The following is a 19891-nucleotide window of genomic DNA, read 5'->3' as shown; positions in this document are numbered from 1 at the left end:
CAGAATACCTTGATTTAAAGCTTGTTTGTCAAGGGCTACCCTTTCTCTTTCTCACTTTCCTGTCATCATGCAAATCCTCACAGACACATTCTACTCATCATCAGCAGGAGACAAAAGATCTGGTACTCCAGGTAGGCATAGCTTTATTTTCCCTTTCTGTTTCTTCCCAATTTTTTTATTGAAAAAAATTTAGTAGGTAACTAAACCTTGATATTTTTTCTTTCTTTTTAGGAGAAGATTTTTTTTTTTAACTGAAGAGGAAGGAATCAGGCTTCAGTTCACAGCAAGAAAGGTTTCCTGTGGATGCAGCATTGGTGTTATTTGTTGCTCTGTGATCCTTTATCACGTCAGCAGCGAGTGCCCTGCCTTTTATACCCTACTTAAGCAGTCTCCATTACCAGGCATGCAGCAGTCAGCCATTCCAGCATTCTGTTGCCACACCGTGCCTTCTAATGAATTTTTCATGTGTTGTCTTTTTTCTGTTAACTCAGCCTTGAAGAGAGAGAGAGCTCTACTCTCTCTGTAGTGCCCAAAATTATTTACTGTTTTCTAATGCTTCCTAGAATTTACTTTGAATAGAGCAGAAAACAACCCACAATTCAGAAATTCTTTTTCTTCATATTGTATCTGATGTGGGAATATACCTTTAAGCATCAAATGGCCTGGATAGAAGTCCCTTTTCTTCCTTCTTAAGGTCAAGTCTTGAGCAGTTAAAAGCATCAGAGAGAAGAAATAGGAACCATCAGCAGCTTCAGCAACCCTTTTTCAAAGCTGAAGGAAATAAACTTGTTTTGTGGTTGACGGGAAAGACTGAAGCTCTGGGAGCATTCTGTAAAAGGGCTGAAGGTTAGAGCTTAGGTTACCAGCCTGTGTCAATGTCTGCACTGTTCACACAGAGACCCTGAAACATTTTTCAGTTGTGTTTGGCAGCTTATGTGAAAGTAGTAGTATTCTCTGTGCTTTTTCTTTTTTTTTAACTCTTTCCTGAAGTGTATATATGAAAAAAAAAAATAAAAAGGAACCCCACAAGAATTTGGGCAGCATTAAACCAAAGGCATTCTTGGCCATATGTTTATATTGTTGATGCAAGCTTTTGGTGAAGGCATGTCATAAATATCTTCATTCCCCTGCTGCCCTCTAATTTATTCTCCCTTTCTTGCTCCTCATTAGAGAAAGCAGCACTCTGATAAGACTCCTATTTTTTAAATCCCTTGCTGGTGAGTGATGCAGGCTGAATGCCCACTGTCAGCCATATGCTGCTGGAGCAAGTGCTTCCCAGAAAAGCTTTCTGTGACTGGCTGGGAGGCAGCAGCACTGCGAGTGCCTGATGTCATTGACTTACTTGGCTTTTCTTTCAATGGTGACTTTTCATTTTCAGTGCTCTGCTCTGTATCCCAGGGCTATCTCTGCTGAGCTTCTTTCAGTGCCTTCTGCTCCCAAACAGCAATGGTAGGAGAAAGGAAGCAAAAATTTCTTATCCCCCAAGTCTACAGAGTGTTTGGGAGATTGATTTCTGTGCTGGAATTTTTGCAGTGGCTACACTAACAGCTGTAGAGCAGGGTTAATATCCTGGCAAACCGTGCAGTTCTTTCCAGTCTCCAGTAATATACTTGTTTTCTAGAATAAATAAGAGCTTATCAGAAGAGAGTGGATTTTATTGGTAGTCCACTTAGGGTAAATTGCATACTAAGCTGTCCTTCATCAAAATGAGAAACAGGGGGTTGTTCTGTATTTTGTGAGGGAGACAAAGATTCTTTTTCATGAGAAGATCATATGTTATGACATCCTTGTTTCCCTTTAGAGACTTTGTTGACAGTCTTGCTTATTTCTATTCCTCATAAATAACCACCCCTTGTGAATCTCAATGATTGCTTTTTCTTCCTTAATTTTCTTTTCAGTTTGCTCTGCTAACATTGTGTTGGATTCTCCAGCCTCCTTTCCCAAAGTCGGATGTAAATGCTGACTGATAATATATCTAAGTTTGTGATCATTAACAATGATCACAGGGAGGAGGACAGCTAACTTGGGACAAAGTTTCTCAGGAAATTGTGATCCTGGGTTTATAAATCTACCATTTCAATGGTGCTTAGACTCAATTGATATCTAAATATCTGTAAAGTACATTTAGCTTGATGTGTCTTTTAGAAGTTTTGAGCAGGTGGAAGAGTGTGTGTCCATTTACTGGCTTTAATTAGAAACCGAGGCGCCGAACTGTTTCATTTAGCAACACCATTGACCCTGAGAAAATACCTCTCTGTTTAGAGAAACATTGATTTTTATGTATTTATCCCATTCTCTTGGGCAGCACAGATGCTTGAATGAACCTCTTGGCATCTTCCAGCTTTGCTTGTAGCTGTTGCTGAAATGAGAAGTAATCTCTTGTAAATATGAGTAAGCAGGTGTGTTATGTAAATTGTTAATACTAACAATTGTTAAATTAGTGGCTTCTGCAGGCAAATGTAAAAGATCTGTGCAATTTAAAATTCAATAAATATGCATTCAAAAAATATTTAAGCATATCTGTCCTTTGTCAACTCTTCTGATTATCTATTTAATATATGTCCATTAAAAGCATAGGAGATTAGGTTTTAGTGTGACTCCAGTAATCTTTCTGTGTTTTTTTAGAGTGCTGTTTGGTGTAAATGAGAAGTTTCTTGTATGGAACTGTCAAAACATCTCAGTTCAATAAGAAGATTTGCATGGGAGTTGGTCACTTGTCATGTCATCTTTCCTCTAGTTTGCCTGCTCAATCTGTACATATGTTGCCTTTGCTAATTTTGATTACAAAGAAGTTAAATGGTTATGTAAAGAATTTTTCTTTATCTTGCTTGCTTTTTTTCTTTTGAGAATATAAAAAAGTCCATGTCTTTCACAGCTTGTCTATACAGTCTTTTCCATCATGTTATGTTGAATTTCTGTGGATGAAAAATGGTTAACAACGACTGATACATTCACTCATTCGCTTTTTGTTTCTGACCATTTTAAAATGTGTTGCTGCTTCTAGAGGGAGGGTCTTGTATCAGATAGTATCTTAGAAAGGTGAAAAGGTAAGTGTTAAAATACTACTTCTTTGTGGAAAAACAGCAAAAATGCTGTTTGCAGTCCTTGAAAATAAAACAGGTATGTCTATTGGTAGTAGTAGGTGTTTGTTTTCCATGTGATTTACAATCTGTAAAGCAGGTGGTGGTGAATTTACTTTCTTATTTCTAAGGCAGGATCAAAATTTCAGAGTTTTCATTATTAGGTAACAGGGAACTTTTTGACATTAGCTTGTTGTAATAATAAAGCCCTTTTTCAATGAAGTGCCACTGGACTGGGGATGGAGGTATATCCACACTACTGAAATTTCCATCTCCATTGTTAGGCTTTGGTCTGCAGCATTGTGGATTCAGGCACCCTCCTCCCTTGCAGAAGTGTTGCAGTTCAATGTTCAGAGTTTTCTGGGGTTTTTTGTGAGCTCTTTGCCATTGTTTCTTTGTAGGAACATATTTTTGGTTTCTCCCTTTTTTCCTCCTCTTCTTTTGAATGTTTATGTAAAGCACAGCATTGAGTGCTGAGCTCTGTGAGCTGGTTGCAAGCAAACTGAAATGTCTAATCAGCAATATGTACATGAGGTCCCAGAAGGATTATAACTGTGTCAGTGTGATGCTGCATCAGGGCTAATTAGCTCTGCCTCTCAGACTGAGTAATTAGCTCAGGTATCCTGCTCTGCTGCTATGACAACCAGGCTGTTTCCATTTCTGGAGCTCCCTGGATTTAGAGCTGACTTGGGTATCTGCATGGCTGTCAGCTCGTGCCTTCTGTTATTGATAGAAAACAAACAGAAAGCTCTTCGAGCACTCTGACCTTTCCACATTTTCAAGGCAGAGAGCCATGCTTGTGGAATAAATATTTTTTTTCCTAACCAGAAGCAATTAGTGGTTGAAACAGCCTCTTGAGCTGTGAAGGAAAGCCAGTAACTGAGTCCATGGGAGAAAAGAAGCTTTCTTTTGCAGGGGAAAAGGGTCTCATGTAACTGAAGAGGAAACTACTTGACTGCTTTCAAGTGCACAGTGAAATTATTCTCATTCCTTCTCTCCCATCCATCTCATCCACCTCCATCATTAGCCTCTCATCTGTCAGAAGCCAGAAACCTGTACATTTTTAAGCAGGTTTTCAGATCTGGTCATTGATGAGCAAATATTGCAGCTGTCACCTGTTGGCCTGGATTGCTGGTGCTGCTTAAGGCTGGGTTTTCCTCAGTTGTGAGTAAGCAGAGATCTGTCTGATTCTTTCCCCAGGGCTTAAAGCCAGATTGCTTTGTGGAACTTTTCCTGTGAATTAAACACTTGGGATTCCATGCTGTCTTCCCCCTTCATCCCTGAGTGCCTGGTTGTTCCTCACCTGTTCTAGATCCTCTGTCAAATTCTGATTGAATGGCATAAACTGTGCCAACAAGTGCAGGAGTTCTGAGTTAGCTTGCTCATTTTGGTTTTTATTAATGTTCTATGAGCTTAATTAAGGGCAAACAAATAGATTTCTGCTTTGCCAGAGGAGATTAAAGGCTAAAATTAGGAAAAAGCAGCATAGAGTGGCCATTATATGGTCTGGCAAAAGCAGTGAACAATCAAGCACTTACTTTGCTGTTGGAAAGAATTCCAGAAGCAAATTAGACAGGAAATAGTGTTATTTACTCTGATTAATAATATTTTAATAAGGGGGTGTAACATGGTAATTAGAGAAAGGGTCTAAAAAAGTTAGTGGTCCATGGTTTTATTTTGTGATTGATGGTATAGTTGTTCTGTACAGGTGGACGTTATGGACCACAAAGAAGACTTTGGTAAATCTAATTCCCTGCATATGGGCCTTTTGCAAGGAACTGCAGAGAGTGAGAAATCTGGCTGACCTTGGGCTGTATTAAAAAGCTTTACCTCTTGAGCCATTCAGTTGTTATTAAGAAGTTGGTATCATAAATATTTTGTATTGTGACCAAATTAGAAAATACTGCAATTCATTGCACTGGAGCTTGTATTTTTATCAAGTGTGTTTTCTCCCAGTTTCTTCAATGAAATCCCTTTTCAGTGTGTGAATATAGGGGAGAATGTTACAAAGTAAGAGCTAATACACATTTTGAAAAATTGTTACTTCCTTCTGTAGGATTTAAGTCCTAGCAATGGCAGGGATTTCTAAAATATTTTGTATGCATAGTATAAAGAAATAAATGCACCCCAATAACTATAAAGCAGTTAAAAACATGCTGTTAACCACATTAAAAATGGGAAGATAAGACTGTGGGATAGAAATGGCTTGATCTTAATTTCATGTGTGGTGTAGATAAACAAGAGCTGAACTTTGTACTTCTTGGTTCTGAGCCTTGAGGTAATGTTTACAGTGTGTTTATCTTGAAGTGAAAGCTTACAAAATTAACACTAAAAATAAGATGCAAATGGCTTGAGTGAAAGGTAAATCAGATTACTAGGCATACATTAAATGGTTCATTAGTTCTTTAAATGGCTATAGGTAGGGTTAAAAAGTTCATGTCAGACACTTGACAATTTCTATGGTTGTGTCAAAATAATTTTTTTGTGAAGAGGTACAAATAGTTAATATCTGTTGACATTCTGGAAATTAAAGCTTTGCTTTTGTTGTGTGTATAGTTTTAAATCAAAAAAGTTTTTACTATTTCTTTCTGTTTGCTGCTGAATGTCTTTGTACTTGTCATCTCATGTGCTCTTTCTTCCTTACTATTTCTTTTTCCTCTTCTTTAGCTCTTCAAAGATTCTTTGGTTATAAGAAAAGTAATTACAATTATGTTTTTAATTCTTTTAAATTCTGCTTCTTACTGCCTTCTGGGGATGAGAAGGGTTGAAAAATTAAAAAAAAAATTCCATTTGAAAGTGTAAAAAAGTGTTGAAGTAGGGCAAATCATTTTATAGCCACTTGTGAACTAATGGCATCTCTTCCCCAAAAGATTTATCCTGCTACTTTCAAAAACTAGTGGGAAAAAGCCATTGGAATTTACTTTCTGTGCAGGAGACATGAAGGAAGGGCACACTGGTTTGTGGTTTGAAAATCTGAATGAAATACCTGCTGTGCTGTGTTCTGACTGCAGTCCAGGGTTTCCCTCTATGAATTGGTAGCAGGAGCAATAGTAATTTGAACCAAACATATCTTTCTTTATTATTTGCTAGCTGGATATATCAGGCTATTCACATTGCATGTACAACAGCAGACCAAAAAAGGGCTGGCTTAAAATCAGCTATTAACTAATCTATGGGTACAAATTAATACAAACTTTTAAATAATTTAAAATTAATTTATTTAATTAATTGACAGAACTTGTGGTACTAGAATATTTTAGAGCAAATCTATGATGTAAGGAAAGACAAATTAGCTATGAAATGAATACTGCACTGCTAATTCTGTACAATAAGTTCAAATCTCTGCTGAAAATGAAAGCACTCCTTGTAAGCTTGGAACAAAGTCTGTGTTCTGCCCCTGTGCACTACTAAGTAAACTCAGAGCTTGTAAAATTGTTTTTGGCACTGCTCGTTAGAGAAGAATTATGCATGGAGTTCAAATACTATTGCCTGTTTTCCACTGTATTAATGTAATTACATCCATATTGATCTGGAAAATAGGGCTGCTCACATGACTACAGAGGTGAAACTTGAGGAGTCTCTCAGGCCATGCTTTTAATGCTGCAGCTTTTCAAGAGAAGAGCAGTAAATATCTCTTGGTGTTAATAATTCCAGATAGTTGCTGCCTTACTAGCCAGATCTGTGTCATTTCCTCTTTATTTATGTTTTTTTTTCCTGTATTATACAAATTTATTACAGGAGGAACACCCTCTGTACTAAGCAGAGGAGTAAAAGCCTTAGTCTGATTTATTTTTGCTGTATTATTCTCAGACTTGTGAACAAATTATGTCAGCGTATGAGTTTGCTAGCTGTGTGTGAGATACAGTGCTGGATTTACTGTAGATGACAGGTGCTTCCTGAGAAGAAAAGAACTAATTATAAAAAGCAACCAAATACCACTGGATCTTAGATCCTTTCTGACTGGATTACAAATTGGGAAAGTACTCATGTCTCTGGCCTTTCCAAACATGCATATTCTGCTGAAGATTTAGTCAGACTTTTTGCAGACCAATGGTAGGAATTAAATTGCAAAAAGGTATTTCTCTCAGCAAACACTGTAATTACAGTTCTCTCTCTGCATTAATGAAGCCATAGACTTATTTGATTAAGTGTGGGGCTGATACTCTGCAGTAATTATTTCTGAAGAGAAGAAGATGGGCTTGATAAGAAAGGGTCTGTATCCTAATGGAAAAGTGGTATTCTCTGGCACAAAGAAAGTGGTTAAACCAAATCAAATATTCTGTTAATCTGCAGGCATTCAGGAGTAGCTGGATCTAGGGGAAAAAAAAAAAGCTTGGGGTTCAAAGAAGAGACATCCTAAATTGGAGGAAGTGGACTCTGTAGCAGATCCAGTCCTGCTCACATTCCACCACTGCACCACTTGTGGGTATTTCAATACCATTGAACTGCTAGGAATTTTTTATCTGACTTACAAAGGATTTAATCTTAGTGACAATGTTGCAGAAAGCCAGGCTGAGTTACTCTTCGTTCTCAAAATTTGTTAATTAATGTAATTTTTTCTCTCTTTCCCTATTTTTTTTTTTCCCTTTTTCCCCAAAGATGCCAGGCTTATGGGGCTGGGACCAAATAGTGGAGGTTTGTTGTTGATGCAGAGATGCAGAAATTTGCCTTACTGGTGTCATATGCTTATTCTGAAAGAAGAAGAAGAATTTTTATTAAGAATAAACAAACAGCTCATTCTAATTGATGTTTCATTCTTTAATGCATTTGTTGTCACCTTCTAACTAAACCCATGGATTAGAGTTTAATTGTTGATGTTTGTGTTTGGAGTTGCTTACTATTCTGTCAGATACTTGGTTTTTTTTCCTTTTTGTGGTGTGTGAATACACTTGAGCTGTAAAGATTTTTGAATATTTTTTCTGTCCTGTGTTCAGCTCCACTTGTAGCACTCACAGGAGAAAGTGGCAAACAGGAAAGCTTCCAGCCCAGACCCATTAATAGAAGCATTTGCAAACCATTTTGTGTAATAGCAATGATGGATATTCTCACTCTCAAATTTTAATATTCAGCCCTTTTTTTCCCTCTGGTTTCCATGGTAGCCTGTAACAGCAGGATTGTTCTTCAATTATGTGCTGTGTGTAAAAATCACTTTATAGAGCTCTGAGCTGGCTACTTCCTTGGGAAGAGCAGGCTGCTTTTGGGGAAGGGGAGCTGTCCTCAGCCTGGGAAGGGCTCCTTTCTGCTTGTGCTGAGCAAAGCTTGCAGTTCCTTCTGACTGGAAACAGGGAGAGACATCATACTGTGATGAAAAATGCATTTAACCCTTAGGGAGTTGGAGACTTTGATCTCATGCAAACAGCTTAAGGTGGCAGGGATTGTGAAAATGGGCAGTCCTCTCTGCATTTCTTTATTACTCTTGTCAGCCTGTAATAACAGCAACCAAGTATTAAATGTCACAGAATCCCAGGATGGTTTGGGTTAGAAGGGACCTTAAAGCTCCTATTGTTCCACTCCCTGCCATGAGCAGGGACACTTTCCCCTATCCCATGTTGCTCCAAGCCCCATCCAACCTGGCCTTGGACACTTCCAGGGATGGTACAGCCACAGCTGCTCTGGGCAGCCTGTGCTAGAGCCTCACCTCCCTCACAGGGAAGAATTCATTCCCAATAATCCACCAAACCCTGCCCTCTGGCAGTGGGAAGCCATTCCTCGTTGTCCTGTCGTTCCAGGCTTTTGTCCAAAGGCCCTCTCCAGCTCTCTTAGAGCCCTTTTATGCACTGGAAGGTGCTACAAGGTCTCCCTAGAGACCTATAAAAATTAATTACATTTATGAAGTCCCATTTGTAGGGAAAATGCAAGGAGGAGCAGGGGAAACTGAAACATTGTAACAGTGGAATGAAGGACGGAAAGGTAAACTTGTGCCTTTAAATGCAGCAAAGTATAAGGGGAAAGGAAGAAATTACAGATTCTGAAAACTGCGGGAAAGGAACATGTTTTTTTTAGGACACATGTCCACAGAGGAGCTTAGGAAGCAGGAGAAAAGAGAGGCAGGCAGGCATACATCCCAGTGGTGTTGCTTTGCTTCAAGAGCCAAAATAGCAGTTTTCTCCTTTCACCTGATGAGCACAGTGCTTTAAGCTACTGCAGAATGATGGAGCCAGAAATTACAATCTAACTCCATTTTTGAATATTCTCATCAGGCAGGTGATCCATAGTGTAACACCCCTTGGTGTTTATGTTGTGAGCTTCAAGGACAATTTCATGGGGGAAGGACAAGAAAGCAATTAATAGCTAAGAGTCTGTGTTGGCAGGAATGAGAATGTAATTATGCCCAAAAAGCCAGGTACTGTGTAGTAAACTCAGCCTTAAAATTGTGAGTGTGTTACAGGAAGGCATCCTGATACTAAGGCTTCCAGACATCTTAAACTTACAGTGGGGGAGAGGGAGGCTGAAAAGAAAGTCCTGAAAGGAAAATTTGCTGAAAGTGCTGAAAGCTGGGGGGTGGGGAATACTGTTTGTTATAATATACTGCAAAAACTAAATGCCCCTTACAAGATAAAACATTTGATGAAGATGCTGTTTAAATATTTTGTTTTAAAAAATATAATAAACAATATTTTGTATGTTCTTTATTTGTTTTTGCTGTATTTCTGTATTTTCCCACTTTCAAGATTTTTTCCACCAAGCTGTAAGACACAACCAGAGGAGTTCCAGGGTTGGTTAACCTGGTCTGGTGGAAGGTGTTCATGTCCATGGCAGGGGCTTGGAACGAGATGAGCTTTAAGATCCCTTCAACCCAAACCATTCTGTGAGTCAGCTGGCTGCTTTATTCTGTGTCTTACATTTGTGTATCTACCAGGAATTACATGGTGTGTTTACACAGCCATTTTTAATTTGCTCAAAATACAGCATTTCAACTGTTTCTGGTGGTTAAGTTTGTAAGGTAGAGGATCCAAAGCAATGTAAGAGGAGTTATAAATAAGAATTTAAGGCATTTTTCTAATTAAACACGCTTTACTTGCAGTGCTCCTCTGTGTTTTTCTTCTTTCCTTTTTCCTTAGCAGCAGTTGATTAATTTTCCCCCTTGAGTCCACTATCGTTATGTTAATTAATATACTCAGACTCTTCATTCCCTCTTGTATTTCATCTACCATTTATTACTATTTGTCTTTCAGCACTCTTTTCAGGGCCTGCTTCTTTATTACTTATGCAAGGTTTGGGCTTTCTAGTATTAATAAGTTTATATAGGTGATTCTTTTTTATATTCTGCTCTCAAATACTCCCTAGTGAATCTTAGACACAGACTGTTGAGAAACATATTGTATGTGGAGCTTTCCTAGTTTTCTGCTCCTGTTTCCACGTTCCCATTTATATTTGTCCTGTCAACACTTGCTGTGATCTGTGTGTGTTCCAGCAGTTTATCTTTTCTCAATTCTGAGGTGGCAGTTCTCTCTTGCATTGTATTTTTAGAAGCATATCCAGACTTTTATGGATTTTGGCTCTAATATATGCTCTCTCATCCTCTTACCCATGCCAAAACACGTTGAGCAACTATTCATTGTGTTGTTTTAACTTCACTTTTGATATGATGCTTCCTCTTATTTTTCTGTAGTAGCCAAGTTCCAATCAAAAATTTAAAAAAGTTTTCCTTAAGGGTATTTTATCAACAGGGTTTCTTCTGGTTATCTTTCTAAATCCTTTTAAAGTAAAGATCCTGTCTCTGCTCTGGAAATGGCCAATCCAGGAACAGAGTCATTGATATCAAAACTTTTGAGGCAGTAGATAGAAAAATCTGTGCCACTCCTAGACGAGAGGTTTTTCAGATAACATGGGACATGCTTAAACCATTGCTGTTACTGGTTTCCTACGCCTCCTCAAGTCTCTAAAAGACTAAGCTCAGAGTACCCAAACTTCTTAAAGTTCATGGAATGGAAACTTGAAATCCTTGATTTTTTTCTGATAGATACATATTTGCAATAAGAAAAAAGCAGAAGTGGAGCCTAGGTCCTCTTCCTTATGTTCTCTGGCAAGAAAGAACCTTTTCCTACTTTGCCCTTTGTTTTTATGTTTAGGGTTTTGCATACCCAAAGAACAGTGTCACACTCAGAGTACCTGGAGTTACAATTGTTTATGTGCTGCTCTTTTGTGCATTCATCCATGAGACTGCTGGGGGGATGCCTGGAAAATGGGGAATAGGCAGTTAGGGGCCATCTTGGAGATAGTTTAAATGGTCCAGACTCCTACAGGAACCTCAGGAATAAAAGCAAAAGCAATTTGCAGCATCCTTATCAACCCTCTTGTAAGAACCCCCCCTTCCTGCACTTCTTCCTGTATTCATTGGCTGCAGCAGAGCTGCACACTCAGAGGGACAACAATGTCACCTCCACAGCTCCTGTTCCCTCCTTGATCACAATGTCACCTCCACAGCTCCTGTTCCCTCCCCAGATCATTCTGGTGTCTGTGCTAATGAAGCCATGCTGACAGCCTTGGGAGATTGGTGACTCACCAAAGCTGACACACACAGAGACTAAGTCAAGGTTACACACAGCAGCTGAAGTTTAGCACTTTTTAATTTCTAAGCACAAAGATAAGGGTTTTTTTTTTTTGCATGTGATTTCTCAAATTCTTTGTGTTTCCTTACAGTAAAAAGCTCTATACATGTGTTCAGATAGTCAGAAGGTAAAAGGGGGCTTTGGGATGGGCTAACAGCTAAGAGGAAATGGGTTGTTGTCCTAGAAAACAGGAAGAAATAATTGCATGGAAAAGGAGAATTCCTCTCATCTTTTGTGCTTTTGAATGAGGAGAGAGAAAGGTTAAAGGCATTGCTTTGTGCCAGCTCAGCTAATTTTTTTCATTGTGTTTTCACAGGTCATTGTTATTAAATGCTTTGGTCTTTAATATACTCTAAAGTGATTTCATGAGAAGCAGAAATAATGAAGAGGGATTTCTAATGTATCTGTGTTCAACTTTCCTGAATTATACAAAAGCGGCTGAATGTGCTCATGAGGTGCACAGCTGATATATGCAGCTGTTTGAGAGACAATATTCTGGATGCTGTGTGACTCCAGAAAAGTTTGGGACACGCTGCTGGGCAGGAGGTGGTTGTGCTGCAGGTGAAGCTGTTCTTGAAGAAGCAGCAGCGTTCGCCGTGTGTGTCCCTGTCTGTCTCCAGCTCAGTGAGTGGCTGAGATTAACAGAGATTGGGGTCATGATTCACACTATTCCCCAATGACCTCATTGGCTTCCATTCAATGACCTGCTGTTGTAAAATTCATTGGGAGACTGGATATCCAAGACCAGTCAGGTTTTGTTAAACAAAAATATTACAATTTATTAAGCAGCGCAGCTACAGACAGAAGTGCACCCAAGTCTCATTTCCTTCTTTCAGGTTAACAAAAAAAGCACAGAAATGTTGCAGGTAGAAGGTGGCTTTCACTTAAAGAGGGAAATTAAGTGTTTTAGATATAAGTTGTTTCCATGATGTTTCTGTGCCTCCAGTCTCACTTTTTGAAGGTTCCCAGCTTTCCTCAAATTGACAGATAAAGTTCTTCACCTTTCTGCACCAGCTCTGCAGTGCTTACAAAGCCTCTGTTTTACTGTTGTTTAATGTGTTGGCTTTTTTCCATCATTTAAAGGATATGGGAGGATCCCAGTCAGCCCTGGTCTTGTGGCTCTCTGGATGGTGCTGTTGAACACTGAAAAGTAAGGATTTGCTCGGGGAATTGTGGAGCTCAGCAGTTCCTTTGGTGTGCCATTGCTAATAAGGTTTGGCACTATATAGATCCCAAACACAGACACCCCTGTAGTCCTGATCCTTCCTTTCCATGTGCTGGAGCAGCAGACAGTTACAGGAAAATGCAGAGGCTCTGAACTGAGGGTATTTCTTCAGACCTGTGTCTGGGAAGCTCTCATGCAAGTAACAGCAGCTTCCTTGAGAAAAATGAAGAAAGAGCAGTTCTCTCAAGGGACAGGAGGCAGCTGAGCAAGGAGCAGAGTATGATGGTCCATCAGCAGCTGCAAGGGACTCATGTATGGCTTGCTGAGCTCTGTCAGATCTTTGGCCACACCTCCCGGGTGTGGCACAAAAGGTCTGGCTCTTGTTTCTCTCTTTTTCCCCCCCTCTTAGTTTTCTTATTAGATACCATGTTTTGTGGACTCTAGAGCCTGTTACATCAATTGAAAAAATTTCAAAATCTCTAGATAATTACTTCTCTTTTTGTATTTTTTAGGACTTGCCTTTCATCTTCCCTGCTTTACTACTTCTAAGGAATACTGAGAAATAGGTAGAAATCAGAGTAACACATGGCTGAGGAAAGAATCAAAACTCAATCAGGGAAAACAGACTGATGGGAAGAGGATAGAGCTGTCTGATCCTCCAGTCATTGTCTTTTGCCTTCAGACTTTCTGGAAAGTGGAGGTATCATGTTTTATGGCATTTTGTTGTATGAGCTGGAGAGATGTTGACCCTGAATAACAAGAGGCTTTCTCTGATAAAGAAAAATACCTTCCTTTTAGCAAAAACGTGAAGGCATGTTGCAATGCTGACAGCATGTGTGTAGGTTACTAGTGAGCTCTGGGAACCTGCAGATGGGACAGGAACATCCATAGGAAGTGGAAGGAAGGGTGGACACTGAAGTAAATGTCCTTGGTTTCTGTGAAAGTGAGCTTGAAGTTCTTTGAAGCAGGAAATGTGGGTAAGTGTGATGTGGTGAAGAGAGTCAGCCTGGATTTCCAGGAGGCCTTCTGGGGAGTCCTCACCCTACTGAGCAAGGAGAAACTGGGCAGCAGCATTGCTCAGCTTTAAAAAGGCTGAAGGAAGGAAGATCTTGCTGTTTCCTTAAATTATTGAAGGACTAGAGAGAAGGGGACTGCAGACTCTTCACACAGTTCTGTGGCAGGTAACAGACACAAGTTGAAATGTGGGGAATTCTAGTTTGACAGAATGGAAGACATTTCTGCTATGAGTTGGCTGGGCACCAGAGGCAGAAGGGCTCCTTTTGTGGGTGAACCCAGTGTGGGTTCACTGTCCTAGGACAGAGTCGCCTGATCTAGCTGGGATCTCTGCTTTGAGAAGGGTTTGGACTAGTGACAGTCAGGAATGCTGCTACCTGAAATTATTCTCTAATTCTAGACTTCTAAGGAGGGTAAGAAGCTGTGAGTTTGTACTTCTGTGGACAGCATTTGGTAAAAATCATATGAAATAGAACAGGGATAAATAATACTGTGTTAAAATAGTAATTATAGACTTACTGCTTTTGAAATTGGTGGATTAAAGCTTTTAATAGGAATAGGCTTCATGTACTATAGATTCTTTATTTTGCTATCCAGAAGAATGCAAAATAAGGAATCTATAGTATATGAAGCCTTTTCCAGTATGGTGGAACAGAAACCCATTATTTTTCCTTTGAGAAGTACTCAGTCTTGTAAAAACTGCTCTGGGGTTTATTGTAGAAAGTACAGAAGTGGTAGAAGGCAATTGCTCTCCCTTGAAAGGAGTTTATCAGACAGACTGGATGTTTTCAAGGCCATTCTTATTACATTATCCGACCCCTGAGCTTGTGTTATAACAAGGGACACCTGGTTTCAAGCCTCAGCTCACTCAGCAGGTACTTGTAGCCAGTGGAAAACTCCCCCAAGGGCCCAGGACTGGGGCTGTGTCCCAGGGACAGGGCACAGGTAGGATGCCTGTTGTTAGCAATGACAATACTGTTTTCTCTCCATTGGTGGCTACAGAAATGCTTACACAGCAGGACTGTGCTCATGTTTGGGTTGTCAGGCTCTTGTCCTGTCCCACTGAGAATCAGGTGCCCCCTCAGATCAGGTGTTTGTGCACACAGGTTCCTCTGTGAGGAGGGAAGAACTTGTGCTCACACTGGGCTCCTCATTTCAGAAGGAGGCTTTGGTGGGGGCCTGTTCACAGAGTAGGGGGTGGGGGGAGAGCAGATGTGAAAACAGCCTGTGATAAAGGCACTCAGAAAGAGGAGATTAGACCTAAATTGATTTAGTGCAAATATTTACATTGTTGTATCTTGCACCTAACTTGGAGCTCAGCCTCCACACTACCTATGTTTATATTGCTGGATTTGAGTCACTTCTGACAGCAGGCAGCCAAAGGCTGCTTCCACACATGCACTGATAAGTTGTAGTTACTCACATTCTGCTCTTGGAGCCTGCTGTCATTGGGAATAATCTGAAAATACAACCTCTGTGCTTGGCAGGGCTCTGAGAGGCAAAGTTAAGAATTAGAAATAAAGGGCAAATTTATTTGTACGTATATTAGACACAAAAAGTCTCTCTCAAACTTACATTGCACCTGCATCTTGAACATTGAATGTAGTTATGACTATCCCACTTCCTAAAGGATATATAAATTTAGAGAGAAAAACAAAAGAATATGGAAAAGAATGGCAAATAGAAGAATAGTTCTTCACGCATTGCAAAAAGATTCTGGTTTATCAAATAAAATGATCAAGCTGCAGTTTTAGAAATAAAATGAGGTACCTTCTGAAGGAGTGGGGGCTAAACTGCAGGTTGCATTGATGCAGAGTTCAGTGGAGATGGAAATTACAAATGAGTTAAGAGATGATGGATCCACTATCAGCTGTTAAATCCAATAGTCACGGTGTGCCTTAACACTCTAGAGCTCAGGAAAGCTCTGAACTACTGCCACTTGTGAGATTTGTGTGATGCTGACTTGTGCCTGCATTCTACCTAACACCCTGTGCTGATTGCTGAGTACAGGAATCCCGAGGTTAATTTCTTTTATCACAACCACCAGGAAGGTTCTTAACAAACATCTGCTTACAGCACGTGTGCAGGAAGTGCAGTGAGCAGTGCTCACAGAAACTAACCTTGGAACCAGCCCTGGGGGAACAGGTGGGAAATTTCAGCAGAGCATTTCTTGGATGTGTGCTTTTACCTCTCTCCTCAAGTGTGAGTGTTCTCTCTGCCCACAGATTCCTCCTTCAGCCAGGGTCACCTGGGGCAGTGCAGGGCAGGGTGTGGCTGTGGGGCCACTGCAGAGCTGAGGCTTCCAAGAGCAAAAGCTGTAAGACATTGCCAGGAGCAAACTGCTGCCTTTGGGGCAGCAAAGGCTCCTCAGCTCCTCACTCATGTTCATGTCACCGACTGCTGTTCAAAGTTACCTTACAAAGAGGTTGGTGCCCTATGAGAATTGCTGCTTTAAGTCATCAAAGCATGAGAAGATCTCTCTTATGAAATAATTCTGCAAAAATACTAGATTGCAAGTTTAGTGTCTTTGGTTAGTAATATGTGGCTTCATGTAAATAGTCTCTGTGAGGATGCAAAGCAGCTTACACTTGGCAAGTGCAAATGCTATAGAGCCATTTCAAACCAGCCTTATCAGCCTTAAACCCAGAGCTTTAAGGGAGTTTCCTTTATCAAAATATAAGACTCAAGCACCTGAAGTGTACTGTTTCTGATGCACTAAATTATGTAGGCCTGCTTTTTTCTCCTAGTAGTCTGGGGACTCAGCGAGCTTTCTTGCTGAAGAGCATTTTACTGGTTTCTGCCTATGACGTCCTTTGGCAGTGTTGGGTGGCAGCTAGCAGTCTAGCTGTTCTAAATAATTGTCACCAGAAAACTCTCTGCTCCATTATTATCCTTTCTTTCAAAGCATTTATATCTGCTATGGAACATATTTTATCAAGATCTTCACATGGAAAGATCTGTTGGTAGCTTCATTCTGTTCTGAAAACTGACCTTTTTTGCTGTATCTGTTTTCCTGGTTTTTATCTGAAAACTTTTCTTGCATGTGATTATTGCCCATCAGCTCATATGAGAAAATGAGAGGGATCATTGTAGGATTTTGAAAATGTTTGTGTTACATAAATGTATGACTTTTAGCTGGTTATTGATGCCTCATGGAGCTCCAGAGGGGTTGTGAAGCATTACTTGACAGAAATAACATCGACCCTTGAACAGACACACCAGGTCTGTAGTACAGCACCTCCCAGTCTGACACAGCAGTCACATTTCATGGTATGTAGTTCTTTGGGTCATTCCTGAATTCTTTATTTTATCCCTTCTTTATTCTTCTGACATTCAACATAGTTTAAGCAAGTAACAAATTCTTACACATAATTGCAGTTTCAGAATTTCATAGGATCTGTTTTCTTTGAAGTAGGGATGAAGTTTCTTTATACTATAAGAATATGTACTTTTTTCTTTTCAGCAAGGGGAATCCACTGACTGGATTGTCAGTGGCGTACATTGTTCTTTTCTTTGTAAAAATGTCTGATTATCTTCAATGTATTTCTTCCCATACTTGTAATGAGGGAATAAGTGCCATCACTGTTATCTTCTGGATCAAATAACATTTTGGATTTTAAAAGAGATTAGCAGTTCAAATCATATGAAATGCTAGTTATGTATATAAAGTTATCAACTCCTTAATCACATTCAGAACTTTGAACTTCTAAGTGTAATACAGAATTGCACTTAAAGTGGAACAAATTGTCATTGAATTTGAGTATCAGAAATAGCAAGGATTTGATATTAAATTCCAATGTGTTTTACAGTGACCCTTATGTTAGTAAAAAACATTAATAAATCCTCCCAGATTTCCTGAGAACGTTTAATGATGCTCCTTATAGATATTGACAGTATTAACATTACTGGTTGTTTTAAGCACAGACTCATGGAATTGGTAGATTAGAAAACCCTGTTGACATTACTGAGTTCAGCCCTTCAGCACTTTTCATGGCTGTACTGTGTATAAGGCCTTCACATTGCTAAGAGATTTCACAGAATATATTCAGACATATTGTTGGTTTTGCTGTAGGAGGGTAGACTTCGGTGAACCATTAGAATTCTTTTTAACAGTTATCTACGATTCTCTGTTTGATAAGGTTTTAATTGCACAAAACTACTTACTTTTCCACTGGGATTCTTGCTGATTCATTCAGTAAGAGTTCACTGGCAAAAGCTGCTCTAAAGATGAACTGGCTGTGTGCCTTATAGGAAGCCTCTGTCTTTTGAATATTGCTTCACTGGCAGCGGAAGTTGGGCAGTGTAGAGTCCATGCAGCAGGAAGAATAAATCAGTGAAAGGGTCTTCTATTCCTACATGTGTGGAAATCATCATCAATCAAATATTTAGACTGATGTCTTTCTCAAGTCTTGACCTCTGGTTTCAGCAAAGAGTTTCAATTTTTAGGAACAGAAATCAGTAGAAAGTCAGGAGCTCTGGTGGGATTTAGGAGTTTCAGCATCTATTTGGATATGCTTCAACTACCCCACTACTGCTTCTATTTAAATTAATGATTAACATCTATTGATTCCAATGAGGTAAGAGCTACTTCAGTGTTCTTATGTGATCACGAGCAAGCCACAGAAAATGAACTTTTCTACTTACCTGAGTAATTTTTGGGTAGATTCAGGCAGCTCTCTTCCAGAAATAGTCAGTGGAAGTGCTGCAGCAGAGCACCCTGACCCAGGCTGAGCACTGAGAAATTGTGTGCTCCTGATGGTTTGATTTCAGTCTTTATCATCTGTCACACAGAATTTGTCAGTACCACTTCTCAGATGATTGAAAACTGCACTTAAGGACATTATAGAAGTGGATTATTTCTTATGATCTAAATTATAAGTGGGGCAAAAGGTATAAGAGTTGCACATTGAATGATATCAAGGGAGATAAATACTGCCCATCCAGCAGTTCTGTAATCACCATCCATCCTCACAAATGTTTTATGAAACTTGCCCTCTCTTGGCAATTCCAATTAGGTTCTGGTGCTGTGGTCTCCGCTATTGAGTTTGAACTAATGCAAAAGAGCACCTTTTTTTTTTTCATGTACTTTCCTGGGCAAATCTCCTTGTGTCTTCTTCTCAGTGCCTCTATAAATCTTTCTCCTGTTTTTCCAGTTCATGTGTTTGAGAGATCAGTCTAATCAGTTACCCTGAATTAAAGGTACCACAATTAATCCTCCTTTGGCAGGAGATTGTGGGCTTATTTCATATCCATTCACATCAGTCTTGAGCTGCAATTTCCCCCCTGATTTTCTTGAAGCTTACTCAGTGTGGGCAGGCGGTCTGAAAAAGAAGGGATGAAATTGTCTGTGTAGCTTTGGTGAATAAAGGTCCCTGTGATGAAAACTGACCCTATAGTATAGGTAATATCCTTCGTAGTATGTAATTAATTACCACAGCAGTTTACATTTCAGGAGTAAGTGACTGTAAATGGGCTCCTAGAGCTGATGTTTCTCTCATCTGACTTTTCTTTTCCTGTAGAAATCCCAGAGCTGCCATGTGCAGGAGGCATTGGAGTGTGGCACTTGGTGTGAAGGTGTTCCCTGGCTGTCAGTGCCAGTACCTCCTGTTTGCAGCAGGAAAGGCAGTCATGGGACCACCCACATCCCACAGTAACCCTGTTTAACTCCTGGTAGTGAAGGCTGGTTGTTGCTCAGACTCGAGGGCTTTCACATCCTGTAAAGCTCTTGGAGATCTTTATTGTTGCTTTGCTTTTCCTGGGCTTGCTAATAAAACTGGTTATTCTTCTCACTCTAAATACATGTTTGCAAACCGCTGAGTACATGGTATGTTATATCTCCCAGAAATATTATATCTGGTTTTGTACACAGTTTAGGGTTTTTACGGTGTATTCATCCAGTTTTATAGAGGACCCTTTAGTCTTTCTCTTCTCTCATTGAAATTAAGTTTTGTGCTCTGTGTGGGTTTTTTCTTTTCACTCTTAAAGTCTGTGTTGGGTGCTATGATTATTGACAAAATATGTTGCTACCTGTTTTATTTGAAAGTTAAACTGAAATTTGGTAATTAAGGAAATACATGTCA

General features: G+C 39.7%; 1 protein-coding gene across 2 annotated transcripts in view; it reads left to right on the top strand.

The window, feature by feature from the left end:
• STAG1 (STAG1 cohesin complex component) overlaps positions 1-19891 on the top strand; it is a 152368-nt gene that overhangs the window by 67094 nt on the left and 65383 nt on the right. The gene's annotated exons all lie outside the window — the stretch shown is intronic.

This window comes from Haemorhous mexicanus, chromosome 10 (genome assembly GCF_027477595.1).
Source record: "Haemorhous mexicanus isolate bHaeMex1 chromosome 10, bHaeMex1.pri, whole genome shotgun sequence".
Taxonomy (NCBI): Eukaryota; Metazoa; Chordata; class Aves; order Passeriformes; family Fringillidae; genus Haemorhous; species Haemorhous mexicanus.
Note: the sequence above shows the minus strand (reverse complement) of the source record. Positions and strands in the feature narration are given on the sequence as shown.